We start from the raw sequence: 20,600 nt of genomic DNA, 5'->3' as shown, positions 1-20,600 counted from the left end.
GGCTAGGAACAGTCTCCAAAGAATTCTCAAAGAATTACTCGTTATTGCTATCTAAAATAATTAGACGAGCCAAAACTAAATACTATGAAGATAAATTTACCCAAATAAAGAGCAACATTAAAAAAACTTGGAGCACAATTTCACAAATATTGGGATCAAAGAAGATTTTAAATAACAAACCAACACTCCTTTCCAATAACGTTGGTCAGCTTTCAGCCTCTGATTCTGCTATTGAGTTCAATAGGTTCTTCTCTTCCATTGGGTCATCCCTTGCAAATGATATTCCATCTTCCTGTACTGATGTTAAGGACTATCTTACAGGTAACTATCCACAGTCTCTGTACCTAAAGCCTACTAGTTCCACTGATGTCAATGAAATAATCCTTTCCCTTAAAACCAAGTCTAGTGCCCTCGAGGAGATACCAACTTTAATTTACAAAAAAGCCTCCAGATCTCTAGCCCCTGCTATTGCATTGCTCTTCAACAAGTCACTTGAACTCCAAACCTTTCCTGACATTCTAAAAAAAAGCAAGAGTAACCCCTGTCTACAAATGTGGTGATCTCACTGATGTTAACAACTACAGACCTATATCAATCCTGCCTAACTTGTCAAAAATATTCGAAAAGCTAATCTACAAGCAGCTTTACTCTTTTCTAGCCAAACACAATATACTTAGCTCTTGTCAATATGGCTTCAGACCCAAAAAAAGCACTAACGATGCACTTATTAGTATGATTAACTTAATTCACGCAGCTCTTGATAAAAAGGAGTTTCCTGTTGGGTTATTTGTGGACCTGCGTAAGGCTTTTGACACTGTCAACCATCAAAACCTTCTTCTTAAATTACATCATTATGGAGTCAGAGGACACTCCCTGCAATACCTCAAATCTTATCTTACTGACAGGCTCCAGTATGTTTCTGTGAATAATACAATTTCTCCCACCCTACCCATCAACATTGGTGTTCCTCAGGGCAGCATACTTGGCCCTCTCCTCTTTCTCATCTACATTAATGACCTTCCAAATGCCTCCCAACACCTCAAACCAATTCTATTTGCTGACGACACAACCTTCATTTACTCCAGTCCTGACCCCCTTGCTCTAAATGCCACAGTAAATACTGAGCTAGAGAAAGTCCATCTTTGGCTAACTGCCAACAAACTCACCCTTAACATTGACAAAACGTTTTATATTCTGTTTGGCAATAAATCCTCTAATCAGATAAATCTCAAAATAAACAATACCCAAATTTGTAACAAATTAGATGGCAAATTCCTTGGCGTTCTCATCGACCACAAGCTGAATTTCCAGGGTCACATTCTAAATATATCAAAAAAAGTTTCAAAAACTGTTGGCATTCTTTCTAAGATCAGATATTATGTACCCCGCCCTGCCCTGGTTACTCTCTATTACTCCCTCATCTATCCATACCTCAACTATGGTATTTGTGCTTGGGGTTCTACTACCCAAAATCATTTACGTCCTCTTATTACCCAACACAAAGCTGCTATTAGGACAATAACCAACTCTGGCCCCAGACATCACTCGGTACCCTTACTCAAATCTCTGAATATGTTAGATATTAAGTCACTGCACATTCTCTCTTGTGTATTATACATATATAAAACGCTGAACTGTAATGCCAATCCTGACCTCAAAAGCTTCGTTGAAGGTTGTAACAGAACCCATGAGCACCACACCAGGAATAAATACAGTTTTGATATTCCTAGAGTACGACTTAATCAAACTAGAAATGCTCTACAAATCAAGGGACCCAGAATGTGGAATGACCTTCCCAACCATGTTAAAGACTGTACCTCTCTCAACCAGTTTAAGATAATAACTAAACACTACCTAATAAATTCCCTGTAACCCACCTCACTCCTTTATTGTCAACCCATGTCTGTTATTTTATTATTATTATTTTTTTTTAATCAACACTGTTTGTCAACCTATTGTATTTGTGCTGCTTTTTCAGTCATGTTCCCCCCTTTTTTTATCTTTATTTGTATTTGTTTTCAACACTTTTTATTCTTTATGCTCAATTAGTATTAAGTTCTAGATATTAATGTTTTTCTTGCCCGAAACGCATTGCGTAATAGTGGCTTTAGGCATTGTATGTACTAGCTCTATCTATATATCAATCCATTAATGTAACATCACTTGTATGTATGTACCTTACCTGAATAAACATATTTATTTATTTATTTATATTTATTTATAAGGTATAATGATGTCTACCTTTGTTGCACTTGTTGCACACACGTAAGATGATGGTACAGTCATTAGGGTCATGAGAACCCATGCATTTGGTGCATTTGTGTAGCTCTTGGAGATGATGAATCCTAGAGCTACGGTTTAGGTAGGTACTACACTTGTAAGTGAGGTATTCATTATTTCAGAACAGACACTTCTTCATCATAGAAAGAGTTTTAGGAGTTACACTCACTACTGGGGTTGAGGGGTTTACTGTATATGTACCCACATTACCAGACTTCCATTTAGGAGATGATTTACTTAAGTTTAGTTAACTGTAGTAACTTAAGTAGTTAAGTTACTACAGTAGTTGTAGCACTTTGGGGTTTACGATGAGAATTAGTAGAAGGGTTTGAATCATCTTTCCCATCTTGATTAGCTCTATGTCTCTCGACTAGGGAGCATAAACCTTCGGTGATCTCAGACATAGTCAGAGAGGTTTTGTTATATAAAGTACACAGTTTGTCCAAAGTTTCCCTTGGTAACTTACGTCTCACAACTACTCGTGTCATCCATTCAACAGTCTGAAGTTTGGCTTTGAGGCTTAAGGCCTTGAGTAGAGACTCTAGTTTTAACCTAAAGGTTTGAAGAGAATCTGTATAATTATTAGAGGCTGATAGATCCAGTAATTTTTGGACTAAAATAATAATAGTCCTTTCATTGTTGTCATAGTTGTTTTTAAGCAATTGAACAGCTAGTTTGTAACCATCACTGGTCAGGCTTAAGTTTGAGATTTAAATTCATCTTCATTACGGAAGATGAAGATGAAGTTTCATTATGAGCTTCATCTCGTAATAGAACTTGCAAATAGGTGAACTTGGTAGATTTGGGAATGTTAGTTTTGGAGCCTACAGCATTCACAAATTTATTCCAGAAATCATCCCAACTTTCATTCTCACTACCAGAGAAGGTGGGTAGACTAGTCTGGGGTACTTTGACTTCTGGTTCTTGAAGTGTTGTTGATGATGTGGTTATTTGATTTTTAGCAAATAGCATTTTAAGGGTTGTAGTTTAACCAGTACATCATCTTCGTACTGGGTTAAATTACTTACAATGTCATCAAGCTCAGCTTCACCTATTGAAGTCTTGTAAAGTTCAGACAAGAATAAATTCATATGCTTTTGAATTTGCCCAAATCTATTTTTGGCAACTTGAAGGTAGCTTTCTAGCTCTATATAGTCAACAGGTGACTGTTGAGACAGATCTTAACATTTGTTAATCTGTCGGATCAAGTGACCTTTCAGACGTGTAAGGGTCCTTTTCATTCGTCCAGCCGTATCGATCTTGGTGGTCAAGGACTGATCGGATGGAACATAAATGTTACTAATGTAACTGGGATATTGACTCATGTGACAGCTCAATATCAATATAATAGCCTAATAAATTCTTGACTACGAGGTTGGGTAGGTAACCCAACCACGTTTGGAGGTTGGATTACCTACCTAATAATGGATAACTAATATTTGAGTAGTATGTAAATGTCACTATTGGGATTCGTCTGGTTAGCTCATCAAAATCACCATTCAATGGGATAGTGACATTCAGTAGCACTCAAAGGATACATGAGATAACGGTAAATACAATTAATAATTATAGATCCCACCCTGCTTAGGGTCAACACAATGGTAAATAATATATACACACTAGCACTGTCTAGTACAGGACTAGCTGAAATAATTCCTACCTAGGAAAAAGACTAAATAATTTAGGCTGCACTTGTACATGCCTCAGTACAATTACAGTCTAAAATATCCTACCTATTAGAGGTTGGCATAAATGTAAGTAATGGTGCTGTAAGATGAATAGAATAGTGCTATGTTTTGGGGGATTTTTTATATTTTTTGATATATAGATGATATATGATATGTGCACTTATTAACACAAGTGAAAATTATAAGTATATACAACTAAGTTTGGCTTGTTAGCCACAACCTTCTATGGTGGTTGATAGTATTGACTAATTTGTTGACCACATGGGTCCTGGACTCTCCTGACAGATGTACACCATCTGGGGCCAAGCTCTGTTGATATGGTCTAGCTATAAAGTGAATATAATTGGCTTTCAGCCTTACTCTTTTTTCTCAGCCGAAAATTGATATATTTTGCAGAGCGCTGATAGTATTCTGGATTTACTCCCCAACGGTTATCTCTTCTCAGTTGGCGATGATCCACTAATGAGAACACTACAGAGTTGCTTAAAATTATTTCAGCTGATTGGCAAGTAGGATGGATATCATTATCACCTAAATAAATTATGGTTAAATGGTGAGGCCATTCTAACGCAGGTGTTAATATTTGATTATTATAAAAATTGTGAGCAGTTGCTCCTGGTGACCTAAAAAGGTCTAAAGGTTGTGGGCAATTGGCAGTGACCCACTAAGGCTACTTTATACATGAAGTATTCGTAGAAAATATTAATAATAATTAATGGGTTTTAGGCTATAATATGGGCAGTCTGCTGACAGCCGTAAATAATGGAATATATGTATATATAGCCTAATAATAAAAACACACAATAGATAGTGTTAGTAAATAATTAGTTATGGCTTATCCGGTTCGATAAGGTCAAAACGTTGCGTGGGAAAGTCTTACTCAGAATATTAAAAAAAAATAATTATATTCGATAGCTATGGAGGACCATCACCTTTTGTGAAAAAAGGAAAACTGAAAAGAGCAATGTATTGAAATTAGATCCACGAACTAGTGTCTATGGATCATAAGGAATAATAATGCAATGTGAAACATTAATAAGACTGTATATTATAATAAATTAATAGTCAAACTCACTCATAATCTTGGGGGTACAGGCGTTAAATGACTACTACGTCATTAGCACTAATAATCTGATGCTAGTTCTTCATCAGAATAAAACGTGAATATATAAAAAATATCAATAATAATTATACGGCATATAAAGTAATCATAAATTTGATATCTAGAATTAATTAAATGTTAATGAATTAAATGATTTATGTAGAATATCAATAATGAACTAAGGGTTAGTTAATGACTACTAAAGTACTATGACAGTTTAGCTGTAATAAGTGAGAGACAAGAACATCTGTCGCCAAGCGTCACTGATAACTTGTTGCACCAGGTAATTTGTTCCATGTGATCATGGCGTAGCCGATCTTCTTGCTCGACGTGGACTCGAGAGCTGAAAAGCAGTCACATTGTAAAATTTGTGTACATAAGAATTGCAGACATAATTTCCCAAATGAACTTGAGGGAACAGTAAGATAGGAAACGTACTGGCTTGATTTGTTCTTTCTACAGCTAAACGACAATCCTCCCATACATTTAACATGTGATCACAATACTAAACAAAATTAGGAATTTGTAGTTGCCAAGCCGAGTGTCCGTAGTTTAAGGAAATTGTCCCAATCCTCTGGCCTCCGCTGCTGCTGGAAGAATTTAAATTATGGACTGAAATTTGACGAGTTCCTGGACACTGTTGTCCTCTGCCAAAGTCAATATGGTGTCTCTTGTCCCTCTTTCCTCCCGATCTCATTGACGCATGAGCAAAAGCACGTAGCGATAAAAAGGAGAATTCTTCTCCTAATGATTATTCTATTTTGTGAGACAATAAGGCTGGGTTTGATAACATAAGGAGATGATGCTATATATATTCTCGTCATATAATAATAATTATGAACTGAGTTCATATAGACGAAAAGTGGAGATAGAATTTCATTCCACCATGTTAACTCTTGGATAACGAAGATTACTGTTATCTTGTGATCTTCAGTTAATATCGCGAATTAATGTGATCACCGGTTTATATAGCATCAATCAATAAGCAAAGAATACTGATACGTAGTGAGAATAGAATTTATTTCTCTGGTATGTAGATATTATCTTTCCCTATGCTAAGTGATTGGACGCACCCACGCCATGAAGTACAAGTATTCGGTAAAATAATTTGCGCAGTAGGAAAGGAATTAATATGAATAATCTACAAGTTAGTAATATTAGTAAATTACTATGGTTAATACAAGAATCATTTATTAGAATATTGAAATGAAAAATAAGTGATGGATATTTACAACAACGATGGGTGATGTAAAAAGAGATTTCGATGTGGATTCAAAATATAACTTATTTAAATATTGTAAGCAAAGCACAGACACGTAGTATACATACAAATTGAATAGATTGAATAAAAATGACCCAAAATGGATAACAAGTGATCTGAAAAACCTTATTGGTAGAAAGAGAGCTTAGTACAAAAAGATCTGGAATGGGGAGAACAATTTAGAACAAGAATTCGTCCAACTGGTAAGAAATGTTAAAAAAGGAGATAGGGAGGGCAAAAAGAAACTATGAAGTTCGCATAGCAGAGCAAGCAAAGACAAATCCTAAAGTTTTTTTCAGTTATATCGAAAAAAGATTAGAGAAAGGATAGGTCCATTAAAAACTGAGACAGGTCAGATAACTAATAATGATGAAGAGATGTGTGGTATTTTTATAATATTATATGTCTATATATACTAAAGACTAACTGAAAATTATGACTTCAGCCGAACAAGTCTACGTGGGTGTGGAAGAAGACAGGTTGACTAGTTTAGCAGTTACCAGGGAGAATGTTATTAAACTAATAGTGAAACTGAAGTCAAACAAATCCCCAGGGCCAGACGAAGTGTTTGCCAGGGTGCTTAAGGAATGCAAAGAGAGGCTTTGTGAGCCATTGTCTACCATATTTAATAAATCATTAGAGTCAAGCAGAGTGCCAGAGTCGTGGAAGGTTGCGAATTTTCTGCCCGAAACGCTGTACGTACTAGTGGCTTTACAAGATTGTAATTACTATATTATGTATCCTCACAATCCCAATGTACCGTCTTGTATATATATAAATAAATAAATAAATAAATCTATCTATATAAATATAAATGTTCGTTTGTTCAAAATCGCTAATCTCTGAAAGTTCTTCACCGATTGGTTTGAAATTTTCACCGACCGTTCCATTCGCATCTGAGCGGGTTTTTTGTATACATACTATGTAGATGTCACGTCTGTGACGGGGAAAAAAACATGCTTTTTGAAAAACTGTGTTTTTCATGTGAGGGGAATTCCTCGAAACCTTTGTACTGATTGCTTTGAAATTTTGACACAATGTTGTATTCGAATAGGTGCTTGTTTTTATATACCTTTTATATACATGCCTCACATGTGACAGGAAAAAAACATGCCTTTTTGGAAAACAGCGCCATCTGTTGGACATAAGAGCAACACACGTTGCAATCTCCGAAAGTTCTTATCTAGCCAAACACAATATACTTAGCTCTTGTCAATATGGCTTTAGACCCCAAAAAAAGCACTAACGATGCACTTATTAGTATGATTAACTTGATTCATGCAGCTCTTAATAAAAATGAGTTCCCTGTTGGGTTATTTGTGGACCTGCGTAAGGCTTTAGACACTATCAACTACCAAAACCTTCTTCTTAAATTACATCATTATGGAGTCAGAGGACACTCCCTGCAATACCTCAAATCTTACCTAACTGACAGGCTCCAGTATGTTTCTGTGAATAATTCAATTTCTCCCACCCTACCCATCAACATCGATGTTCCTCAGGGCAACATACTTGGCCCTCTCCTCTTTTTCATCTACATTAATGACCTTCCAAATGCCTCCTAACACCTCAAACCAATTCTATTTGCTGACGACACAACCTTTATTTACTCCAGTCCTGACCCTCTTGCTCTAAATGCCACAGTAAATACTGAGCTAAATAAAGTCCATCTTTGGCTAACTGCCAACAAACTCACCCATAACATCAACAAAAATTTCTATATTCTATTTGGCAATAAATCCTCTAATCAAATAAATCTCAAAATAAACAATACCCAAATCTGTAACAAATGGGATGGCAAATTCCTTGGCGTTCTCATTGACCACAAGCTGAATTTCCAGGGACACATTCTAAATATATCAAAAAAAGTTTCAAAAACTGTTGGCATTCTTTCTAAGATCAGATATTATGTACCCCGCCCTGCCCTGGTGACTCTCTATTACTCCCTTATCTATCCATATCTCAACTATGGTATTTGTGCTTGGGGTTCTACTACCCAAAATCATTTACGTCCTCTAATTACTCAACACAAAGCTGCTATTAGGACAATATCCAACTCTGGCCCCAGACATCACTCGGTACCCCTACTCAAATCTCTGAATATGTTAGATATTAAGTCACTGCACATTCTCTCATGTGTATTATACAAATATAAAACGCTGAACTGTAATGCCAATCCTGACCTCAAAAGCTTCATTGAAGGTTGTAACAGAACCCATGAGCACCACACCAGAAATAAATACAGTTTTGATATTCCTAGAGTACGACTTAATCAAATTAGAAATGCTCTACAAATCAAGGGACCCAGAATGTGGAATGATCTTCCCAACCATGTTAAAGACTGTACCTCTCTCAACCAGTTAAAGATAAAAACGAAGCACTACCTAATAAATTCCCTGTAACCTACCTTACCCCTCTATTGTCAACCCATGTCTTTTTTTTTTTAAATGCTGTTTGTCGACCTAATTGTATTTGTGCTGCTTTTTTAGCCATGTTCCCCCCTTTTTTATCTTTATTTTTATTTGTTCTCAACACATTTTTTCTTTATACTCAATTAGTATTAAGCTTTAGTCATTAATGTTTTTCCTGCCTATAAACGCTTTGCGTAATAGTGGCTTTAGGCATTGTATATACTAGCTCTATCTATAAATCGATCAATCTTTGTAAAATTTCCTGTATGTATGTACCTTATCTGAATAAACATTGATTTATTTATTATTCTTCGCCGATTGCTTTGAAATTTTGACACAATGTTCCATTGATAATTGCGCATGTTTTATATACCTACTATATAGATGCCACATTTGTGACAGATAAAAAACATGCATTTAAAAAAAAAACAGCGCCATCTGTTGCATGTGATAACAACATACGCTATACTAAATTATGTTATGATTCCATTTCAATGTTTTCGATAGCATTGATAAATTGAATTTTCATAGATTTCGATTTATTTTCATTTTGAGTTCATTATTTTGTGTGACATTAAGTTGGAATTGAGCTGTGTTGTTTACCATACCGTTCATTTTGTAGGTATAGGTATGGATGCCACACCTGTGACAGGTAAAAACATTCTTTTTTAAAGAAACAGCAATATCTGTTGCACCTATGAGCCACATACACTATACTAAATATATTACAATTCCATTTCATTATTTCTGACTGCATTTGACAAATGGAATATTCATAGATTTTGATTTATTTTAATTTTGCTTTAATCAATTTGTGTGACATTACGTTGGAATTGAGCTGTGTTGTTTATCATACCATTCATTTTGTGTGTATAAGTATAGATGCCATACCCGTGACAGGTAAAAACATGTTTTTTTTTTTGAACATCACCATCTGTTGAATGTAAGAGCAACACACGCTATACTATATGTTTTGATTCCATTTCAGTTTTTCCGATTTCATTGATAATTTGAATTTTCATATTTTTCAATTTATTTTCATTTTGATTTAATTGTTTTGTGTGACATTGCATTGGAAGTGGTCTGTGTTGTTTACCATACCTCTCATTTCGTGAGTAAATTTTATTATTTTTTTCATTTCTCTTTTTTAATGTGTTTCTTATATATCAGTGATGGGAACATCAGATCATTTGATGTTCCCAATTTTCAGATGGGAACTTCAGATCATTTGGGAGTGCATCGGACTACAGAGTGGGGAATGGTGGGGAGGACGAAGAGATGGGAGTGGGGAACGGTGGGGACGCAAAGGGGACCGGGAAGGGGGCAAGGGGACGGAGAGTTTGGGGATGATGGGGACGAGGGGACAGGGGAATGAAGAATGGTGGGAAGGACAAGGGGACAAGACGAGTGGTGGATGCTGGGGATGGGGGAGGGGAAATGGTTGGAAGGACGAAGGGATTGGGGAGTGGGAGATGGTGGGGCAGACAAGGAGATGGTGGAGTGCGGAATGGTGGTAGGGCGAGGGGACTGGGGGATGGTAGGGAGGATGATGGGACGGAGAAATGGAAAATGGTGTGGAGGACGAGGGAATGGAGGAGTGAGGGATGGTGGGGATGAAGAGGCAATAGGGGAGTGCGGAATGGTCAGAACGATGAGGGGGACGGGAGAGAGAGAAATAGTGGAGAGGATGGGGGGGACAAGGGAAGGTGTCTGTGGTTCACAGCAACCCTCCCTTGTACCCGGCCACAACAATGTGTTGCCGGTTACAGCTAGTCTATATAAATAAAAATGTAAATGTTTGTTCAAAATTGCCAATCTCCAAACGTTCTTCACCGATTGCTTTGAAATTTTGACACAATGTTCCGTTCGCATACAAGCATGTCTTTATATACATACTATATAAATGTCCTGTTTGTGACAGGTGTTGTAAATAGTGGCTTGTACTATGGGGGATCTAGTATTAAATGGATGTAGGGGCAGTAGTTAGAATAAAGATGTACTGTATCTCTAGAAGTGGAGATCAATAAGGCCCGGCCCCCAAATAAAAATATCAACAGTGAATATTAATTGGCTACAAAACAATGTCAGTCTAGAGGTTGATCATAGATCTCCTACACAGGAAGAATGGATACTCCTTTAACTAACTTATTTATTAACCCCTTAACAACCCCTATATACATTCACACCAATAACAATAATTACTTTACCACACTATCTTACGTTACAAGCCTTGGTCCACATAAGCAGGATACAAGGTTTACATTGAGAACAAGCTAGGGTAAAGTACTACTAGTGAAGAACCTGAAGCTTGAGGCAGCTTAGGGTAGTGAGACCACGTGGTACCCTAACACAACACAACACTAAGGGGTACCCAAAACACTGACAAATACTACCCCAGGTCTACACCCAGCAAACACAAATCATCTACACAACGTTCGCCTATCTCTTCCCATAGGTGTGGGAATGATTTGCATTGAGAATGGTGCAGGAGAGCCTTTGAGAAACTTTTACTCAAAAAATCCAAACACAAAGGTTTAATTATAAATTGTTTTTCTACAATTATTTTCTTCCAAATGTAAAACAAATAGTTTTTACATGTTTAAATGTAAAATTTATGGTGTTTTTTTTGTAAAATTCATTAATAAATTCTGAATGATATATATTGGCTGAGTGAAACCTTTAAAATCCATTTAGTTATAATATGAACAGAAAAAAGTAGTTTTCCAAATTTTCTAAAAATCGCTCTTTTTAACACAATTTGACTCCTTATGCATTCCACTAAACACTAATATCATGTTTAAATATATAATTTATGTATTATTCCCTAAGATAATTTATATAAATTATAAAAGTTGCTGGAAAGTGGTGAGAAAGAATCTGAAAACGTTTTGTTGTCTTATATTGGCGTGTTCTTATTAACTAGAGTGAGTAAGAGTGAGCGAGAGTGGGTAAGAGTGAGTAAGAGTGACTGAAGGTGAGTGAGAGTGCCAGAGAGTGTGTAAGTGTGAGTAAGAGTGAGTATAAGTAAGAGTGACTGAGAGTGAGTAAGAGTGACAGAGTGAGTAAGAGTGAGAGTAAGGGTGACAGAATGAGTAAGAGTGAGAGTAAAGTGATTGAGAGTAAGGGTGAGTATGAGAGTAAGAGTGATTGAGAGTTAGAGTGAGAGTAAGAGTGATTGAGAGTTAGTGAGAGTAAGAGTGATTGAGAGTAAGAGTGATTGAGAGTAAGAGTGATTGAGAGTAAGAGTGATTGAGAGTAAGAGTGATTGGGAGTAAGAGTGATTGAGAGTAAGAGTGATTGGGAGTAAGAGTGATTGGGAGTAGGAGTTAGAGTGAGAGTAGGAGTAATAATGAGAATAAGAGTGATTGAGAGTAAGAGTGAGTAAGAGTAAGAATGAGAGTAAGAGTGATTGAGAGTAAGAGTGATTGAGAGTAAGAGTGATTGGGAGTAAGAGTGATTGGGAGTAAGAGTAAGAGTGAGAGTAAGAGTAAGAATGAGAATAAGAGTGATTGAGAGTAAGAGTGATTGGGAGTAAGAGTAAGAGTAAGAATGAGACTAGGAGTGATTGAGAGTGGGAGTGATTGGGAGTAGGAGTGATTGGGAGTAGGAGTGATTGAGAGTAAGAGTAATTGAGAGTAAGAGTATGAGAGTAAGAGTGAGAGAGTGAGTATGAATGGGTAAGGGTGACTGAGAGTGAGTAAGAGTGACAGAGTAAGAATGACAGAGTAAGAGTGATAGAGAGTAAGAGTGACAGAGAGTAAGAGTGACAGAGAGTAAGAGTGACAGAGTAAGAGTGACAGAGAGTAAGAGTGACAGAGAGTAAGAGTGACAGAGAGTAAGAGTGACAGAGAGTAAGAGTGACAGAGTAAGAGTGAGTATGAGAGTGAGTAAGGATGACTGAGAGAAAGAGTGAGTAATAGTGCGTAAGAGTGATTGAGAGTTAGAGTGAGAGTAAGAGTGATTGAGAGTTAGTGAGAGTAAGAGTGATTGAGAGTAAGAGTGATTGAGAGTAAAAGTGATTGAGAGTAAGAGTGATTGAGAGTAAGAGTGATTGGGAGTAAGAGTGATTGAGAGTAAGAGTGATTGGGAGTAAGAGTGATTGGGAGTAGGAGTAAGAATGAGAATAAGAGTGATTGAGAGTAAGAGTGAGTAAGAGTAAGAATGAGAGTAAGAGTGATTGAGAGTAAGAGTGATTGAGAGTAAGAGTGATTGAGAGTAAGAGTGATTGGGAGTAAGAGTGATTGAGAGTAAGAGTGATTGGGAGTAAGAGTAATTGGGAGTAGGAGTAAGAATGAGAATAAGAGTGATTGAGAGTAAGAGTGAGTAAGAGTAAGAATGAGAGTAAGAGTGATTGAGAGTAAGAGTGATTGAGAGTAAGAGTGATTGAGAGTAAGAGTGATTGGGAGTAAGAGTGATTGGGAGTAAGAATAAGAGTGAGAGTAAGAGTAAGAATGAGAATAAGAGTGATTGAGAGTAAGAGTGATTGGGAGTAAGAGTAAGAGTAAGAATGAGAGTAGGAGTGATTGAGAGTAGGAGTGATTGGGAGTAGGAGTGATTGGGAGTAAGAGTGATTGAGAGTAAGAGTAATTGAGAGTAAGAGTATGAGAGTAAGAGTGAGAGAGTGAGTATGAATGGGTAAGGGTGACTGAGAGTGAGTAAGAATGAGAGTAAGAGTGACAGAGAGTAAGAGTGACAGAGAGTAAGAGTGACAGAGAGTAAGAGTGACAGAGTAAGAGTGACAGAGAGTAAGAGTGACAGAGAGTAAGAGTGACAGAGAGTAAGAGTGACAGAGAGTAAGAGTGACAGAGAGTAAGAGTGACAGAGTAAGAGTGACAGAGAGTAAGAGTGACAGAGAGTAAGAGTGACAGAGAGTAAGAGTGACAGAGAGTAAGAGTGACAGAGAGTAAGAGTGACAGAGAGTAAGAGTGACAGAGAGTAAGAGTGACAGAGAGTAAGAGTGACAGAGAGTAAGAGTGACAGAGTGACAGAGTAAGAGTGACAGAGAGTAAGAGTGACAGAGTAAGAGTGACAGAGAGTAAGAGTGACAGAGAGTAAGAGTGACAGAGAGTAAGAGTGACAGAGAGTAAGAGTGACAGAGTAAGAGTGACAGAGAGTAAGAGTGACAGAGAGTAAGAGTGACAGAGAGTAAGAGTGACAGAGTGTAAGAGTGACAGAGTAAGAGTGACAGAGAGTAAGAGTGACAGAGTAAGAGTGACAGAGAGTAAGAGTGACAGAGAGTAAGAGTGACAGAGAGTAAGAGTGACAGAGTAAGAGTGACAGAGAGTAAGAGTGACAGAGTAAGAGAGTGAGAGTGATTATGAGAGAGTTAAGAGTGTGAGGTGTGAGAGGGTAGCAGGCCAGGGAGGCAGGATGTGTGGTCACAGGCGAGGCCTAGGCCTCGTGATCTCTAATGTTGGTTTTTATATATATGTTGGATTTTTTGTCCTGTTTCAAATTATAATTATTTAGCAGGAATGTAATAAGATATTGCACAGTATTAATGTGACAATAATATATGCATTATTTCCTTGATAATCAAACTTGTTGTTCAAAGATAATATACAATCTTTGAAGGAAACATTTTGAGAGCGCGAGCTGGCAACACTGGGCTGGTGGGTGAGAGAGACATATGGTTAGTTGTGCTCAGACCTTCAGTGGAGAAGGGTGTGTCCCAGCTGACCGCCACCAGCCGCCACCCGCCGCCCACCACCAGCCGCCACCCGCCACCTGCCACCACCCACCACCAGCCGCCACCCGCCGCCACCCGCCACCACCCTCCACCCGCCGCCACCCGCCACCCACCACCAGCCGCCACCCACCACCACCCACCACCAGCTGCCACCCGCCACCACCCACCACCAGCCGCCACCCGCCACCACCCGCCACCACCCGCCACCAGCCGCCACCCGCCACCAGCCACCGCCACCCACCACCGCCACTCACCACCCGCCGCCACCACCCACCACCAGCCGCCACCCGCCACCAGCCACCACCAGCCGCCACCTGCCACCACCCACCACCAGCCGCCACCCGCCGCCACCCTCCGCCACCCGCCACCCACCACCAGCCGCCACCCACTGCCACCCGCCACCCACCACCAGCCGCCACCCGCCGCCACCCGCCACCCACCACCAGCCGCCACCCACCACCAGCCGCCACCCGCCACCACCAGCCGCCACCCGCCACCACCAGCCGCCACCCGCCACCAGCCACCGCCACCCACCACTGCCACTCACCACCCGCCGCCACCACCCACCACCCGCCGCCACCCGCCACCCACCACCAGCCGCCACCTGCCACCACCCACCACCAGCCGCCACCCGCCACCACCCACCACCAGCCGCCACCCGCCACCACCCGCCACCAGCCGCCACCCGCCACCAGCCACCGCCACCCACCACCGCCACTCACCACCCGCCGCCACCACCCACCACCAGCCGCCACCCGCCACCAGCCACCGCCACCCACCACCGCCACCCGCCGCCACCACCCACCACCACCACCACCAGCCGCCGCCGCCACCACCACCCACCACCACTGCCGCCACCACCCATCACCGCCGCCGCCACCACCACCCACCACCACCGCCGCCGCCACCACCCATCACCGCCGCCGCCGCCGCCACCACCCACCACAGCCGCCGCCGACACCACCGCCACCACCCACCACAGCCGCCACCACCACCCACCACCACCACCACCACCACCACCCACCACCGCCGCCACCACCAGCCGCCACAAGCCGCCACCGCCCGCCACCGCCCGCCACCGCCCGCCACCAGCCGCCATCACCACCACCACCACCACCAGCCGCCATCACCGCCACCAGCCGCCACCAGCTGCCACCACCACCACCAGCCGCCACCACCACCACCACTAGCCGCCATCACCGCCACCAGCTGCCACCACCACCAGCCGCCATGACCGCCACCAGCTGCCACCACCACCAGCCGCCATGACCGCCACCAGCTGCCACCACCACCAGCCGCCATCACCGCCACCAGCTGCCACCACCACCAGCCGCCACCACCAGCCGCCACCACCGCCACCACCACCTGCCACCAGCCGCCACCACCGCCCGCTATCAGCCGTCACCGCCCGTTGCCACAGTCGCCACCGCAAGCCGCCACCGCCAGCCGCCACCAGCCCCCCCCACCGCCGATCGTCACCACCCACCACAGCCGCCGCCGCCCGCCACCGCCCGCCACTGCCCGCCACCGCCCGCCACCACCCACCACAGCCGCCACCACCCACCACCCGCCGCCACCACCCACCACCACCAGCCGCCGCCGCCACCCACCACCCGCCGCCACCACCCACCACCACCAGCCGCCGCCGCCACCACCACCCACCACCACCGCCGCCACCACCCACCACCACCAGCCGCCGCCGCCACCACCACCCACCACCACCGCCGCCACCACCCACCACCACCAGCCGCCGCCGCCACCACCACCCACCACCACCGCCGCCACCACCCACCACCGCCAGCCGCCACCACTCATCACAGACGCCGCCACCCGCCACCGCCCGCCACCACCGCCAGACACAGCCGCCAGTGTCCGCCACCGCCGCCACTGTCCGCCACCGCCGCCACTGTCCGCCACCGCCGTCACTGTCCGCCACCGCCGCCACTGTCCGCCACCGCCACCACTGTCTGCCACCGCCACCACTGTCCGCCCGCCGCCACCACTGTCCGCCCGCCGCCACCACTGTCCGCCCGCTGCCACCACTGTCCGCCCGCCGCCACCACTGTCCGCCCGCCGCCACCACTGTCCGCCCGCCGCCACCACTGTCCGCCCGCCGCCTCCACTGTCCGCCCGCCGCCTCCACTGTCCGCCCGCCATCTCCACTGTCCGCCCGCCGCCTCCACTGTCCGCCCGCCGCCGCCACTGTTCGCCCGCCGCCGCCACTGTCCGCCCGCCGCCGCCACTGTCCGCCCGCCGCCGCCACTGTCCGCCCGCCGCCACTGTCCACCACCGCCGCCAAAGCCGCCACGGTCCGCCCGCCGCCACTATCCGCCACAGCCGCCACTGTCCGCCCGCCGCCACTGTCCGCCCGCCGCCACTATCCGCCACCGCCGCCACTGTCCTCCCGCCGCCACTGTCCGCCCGCCGCCACTATCCGCCACCGCCGCCACTGTCCTCCCGCCGCCACTGTCCGCCCGCCGCCACTATCCGCCACTGTCCGCCACAGCCGCCACTCTCCGCCGTACAGCCTCCCCTCTCTCCATTAGTAAATAATTATAATTGTTAGTAAATAATAAAAGAAATATAAATTATTAGATTTTTTTTACCCTTAAATTGGTTTTAATATTTAAATTGAAAATAATAATATAATATAAAATACAATAAAAATAATATAATATAAAATATAATTTAATTTCAAGAAATTTAACTTTAAACACAAAGATGTGAAAAGGGTTCAGATTATTGGCTCAAACCTTTCATAAGAGATTCATATTGGTATATGAATGGATTATGAATGACTCATGTTAGGAGTGTAAAGTTGCCACAACATCTCAAATTAGTGTTAGATACATATGTCTTGGTTATAAGTTTTGGAAACCTATTTAAGTCCACACACAATATCATATCTGATACGATAAAACAAACATTTCCAATACTTTCAAATACTTTCCAGATATGTTGTGGCAACCTAAAATTGTTTGCTGGGCACCAATCTTACAACCCCAGAGTAGGCACAAATATACACACAATTACTTAACTTAGTGGTTACAGGAATTCAAGGTAAGGAAAGGAAGGAGAAGGAGAAAAGGTAGAGGGGTGCAGAGCAGCTCAGAGGAGATCTTGACACCACGAACGCCAGCCAGAGAGAGTGAGCAGCAGCCAGCAGCCTCAGCTCTCTCCAGCCGTTGCCGGGGAGACAACAGCTGATCGTGCCGCTTGTAAACATTACCACTCTTCCTCGACGTAAAACTGGTTACTTTAATAGTTCTAAGAATAGTTAATAATTACTACATGGTTATACTTATTCCACAACAAGCTCACGAGTCTGAATGCTCTGTGAGAAACAAGATTCGTCTTACGTCTGGCAAGGAAGGTAGGAATGAACCTCGACAAGCGCACCAAATAATAAGAGTAATTTATTTAGCTCAATTTGACCTCTGGTTTCCACTGAGGAATCCAGGGTCGTAACAACAGGTAAAAAACATGCTCTTTTTTTAACAACTGTTTTTTCATGTGAAGAAAATCAATAAAATCTTTTACCAATTGCTCTGAAATTTTGATGCAATGTTGCATTCGAATACACGCATGTTTTTGTATACCTACTATATACATGTAACACCTGTGACAGGTAAAAACATGCTTTTTTGGAAAAACAATGCCATCTGTTTCATGTAATTGCAACACATGCTGTAATCTCCAAAAGTTCTTCAGCGATTGCTTTGAAATTTTGACACAGCGTTCCATTCGAATGCATGCACGTTTTTATATACCTATTAAATAGATGCCACACCTGCGACAGGTAAGAACAGGCTTTTTTTAAAAAAGCACCATCTGATGCAAGTAAAAGCAACACATGTTATGCTAAATATGTTATGATTCCAATTCAATGTTTCCGATTGCATTAATAAATTAAATTTTCATAGATTTCGATTTATTTTAATTTTGATTTAACTATTTTATGTGACATTGCATTGGAATTGAGCTGTGTTATTTACCATATCATTCATTTCATTAGTATAGTTTTTTTTACTTTTTTTAAATTTTTTAACTGTTCTTTTTTTCTGTGATGGGAACACCAGATCATTTGATGTTCCCATTTTTCTGATGGGAACAGCAGCTCATATGGGAACACATCGGACGAGAGAGTGGATTATTGTGGGGAGGGTGACGGGACGGGAGTGGCTGATGGTGGGGAGGACAAGGGGATGGGGAAAAGGGTAATGGTTGAAAGGATAAGGAAACAGGGGGGAGTGGATGAGGAGATGTGAGAGTGGAAAATGAAGGAGAGGACAAGGGGACAGGGGAGTGGGCGATGGGGGGGGGGGGAGAAGGGGGGATGGGGTAGAGGGAATGGTGGGGGAGGACAAGCGGACAAGGGAGTGGGGAATGGTTGGGAGGACGAGGGAACGGGGGAGGGCGGCTGTGTTGTTGAGTTACAGCAATGTGTGGGCCGGGTACAGCTAGTCTATATAAATAAAAATGTAAATGTTCGTTTGCTCACAGTTACAGCCCCGCTCCTGTGCCAGGTAAGTCCACTACGGGCTCACCATAGCCCGTGCTACGTGGAATTTTTTGTTCTGAGTAGCTGAATCTTAAGCAACAAACATCGTTCGTTTGCTCAAAATCGCTAATCTCCACAAGTTCTTCACCGATTGCTTTGAAATTTTGGCACAATGTTCCATTCGCCTACGAGCATGTTTTTATATACATACTATATAGTTTTTTTTATATACATACTATATAGATGTCATGTTAGCGGTCACTTGTCAGTCACAGTGAGAGGGTGTGTTAGCTGGAGCTTCGACTGTAGTAATATTATCATATCAATAATGGAAGGTGTAGTGAAGGAACTTATGAAACTAGTTGGAGCTCTGAGAACAGAGTTGGATTCCCTACGGGAGGAGGTACGACAGCTAAAAAATATCAGGGAGAAACAAAGCAGGAGACCAGTATTAAAATGACCTTGTCTTGGAAAGTCGTAAAGGACAGGGCTCTTAAGAAGACTTTGACAAAGCCGCCAACAGATATCCTAAGGACTTCTAACTTATTTACCATGTTGGAGGATGAGTGCTGTGGTGAGCCTGCAGTTTGTTCGAAGAGGAAAGCAATGAAGTGCAGGTCCCTCAAAGTGCTCAGAAAGTAAAGGAAGTAACTAAGCGAACTTTGGTTGTGGGAGATTCCCAGGTGAGGTATTTGGATAGATCTTTTTGTGCCAGAGATAGGAGAAACAGGTTAAGGGTTTGCTATCCGGGAACTGGAATTGGTGATATTGTTGGCAACATGAATGACATTAACACTGGAAATGGGAACAAACCACTTTATTTGAATTAGTGCAGGTGGAAATTATGTTGGACGAGTTAGGAGTGAGGAACTGATACAGTGGTTTAAGACAGCCATAGAATTAGTTAAGAGCAAGGGAGGAATCCCGATCATATGTGGTATTCCTCCATGAAAGGGAGTTGGAAATGAATGGTTGTCGAAGGCATTTGGTGTCAATTGCCGGCTGGAAAAATATTACAAATCAAATGCAATATCTTTCAAAGATAACTGGGAATACTTCTATGGAAGAAATTAAATGTATGCTCAGGATGGGGTTGTTGTTGCGAACTCGTTGGAACCAGTGGCTGGAGGCATTTGTTTGGGTTTTGGTTTAAGCTGTTAGTAGATAGTGGTATGGGAATTGATATGGAAAAAGGAGGTAATAAAAGTATGTGTTTTTTTGGGAACAAATTGGTAAAATGACCAGGGAAAGAGATAGACCTCAAAATAACAATACACTTAGGGTATATTACACTAACAGTAGTGTAATATACATAATACTGAACTGGTGAAATTGAACAAGTTTTCATTTATTGCATATTTGGGCAATATGCTCCCTTAAAGAATGCAAAGAGAAGCGTTGCGAGCCATTATCTACCATATTTAGTAAATCATTAGTCAGGCAGACTGCCAGAGTTATGGAAGGTTGCTAATGTGATACCAATTTTTAAGAAAGGAGATAGATCACTTGCGTCAAACTATCTGCCAATTAGCCTTACGTCTATTGAGGGAAAGTTACTTGAGTCAATAATTGCAAATACTATTCGTCTTCATCTTGAAAAAACATAAATTAATAAACGATTCACAACATAGTTTTACAAATGGCCGTTCATGTTTAACAAATTTGCTA

Source organism: Procambarus clarkii, chromosome 21 (assembly GCF_040958095.1).
Source record: "Procambarus clarkii isolate CNS0578487 chromosome 21, FALCON_Pclarkii_2.0, whole genome shotgun sequence".
In the NCBI taxonomy this organism is placed as follows: Eukaryota; Metazoa; Arthropoda; class Malacostraca; order Decapoda; family Cambaridae; genus Procambarus; species Procambarus clarkii.
Note: the sequence above shows the minus strand (reverse complement) of the source record.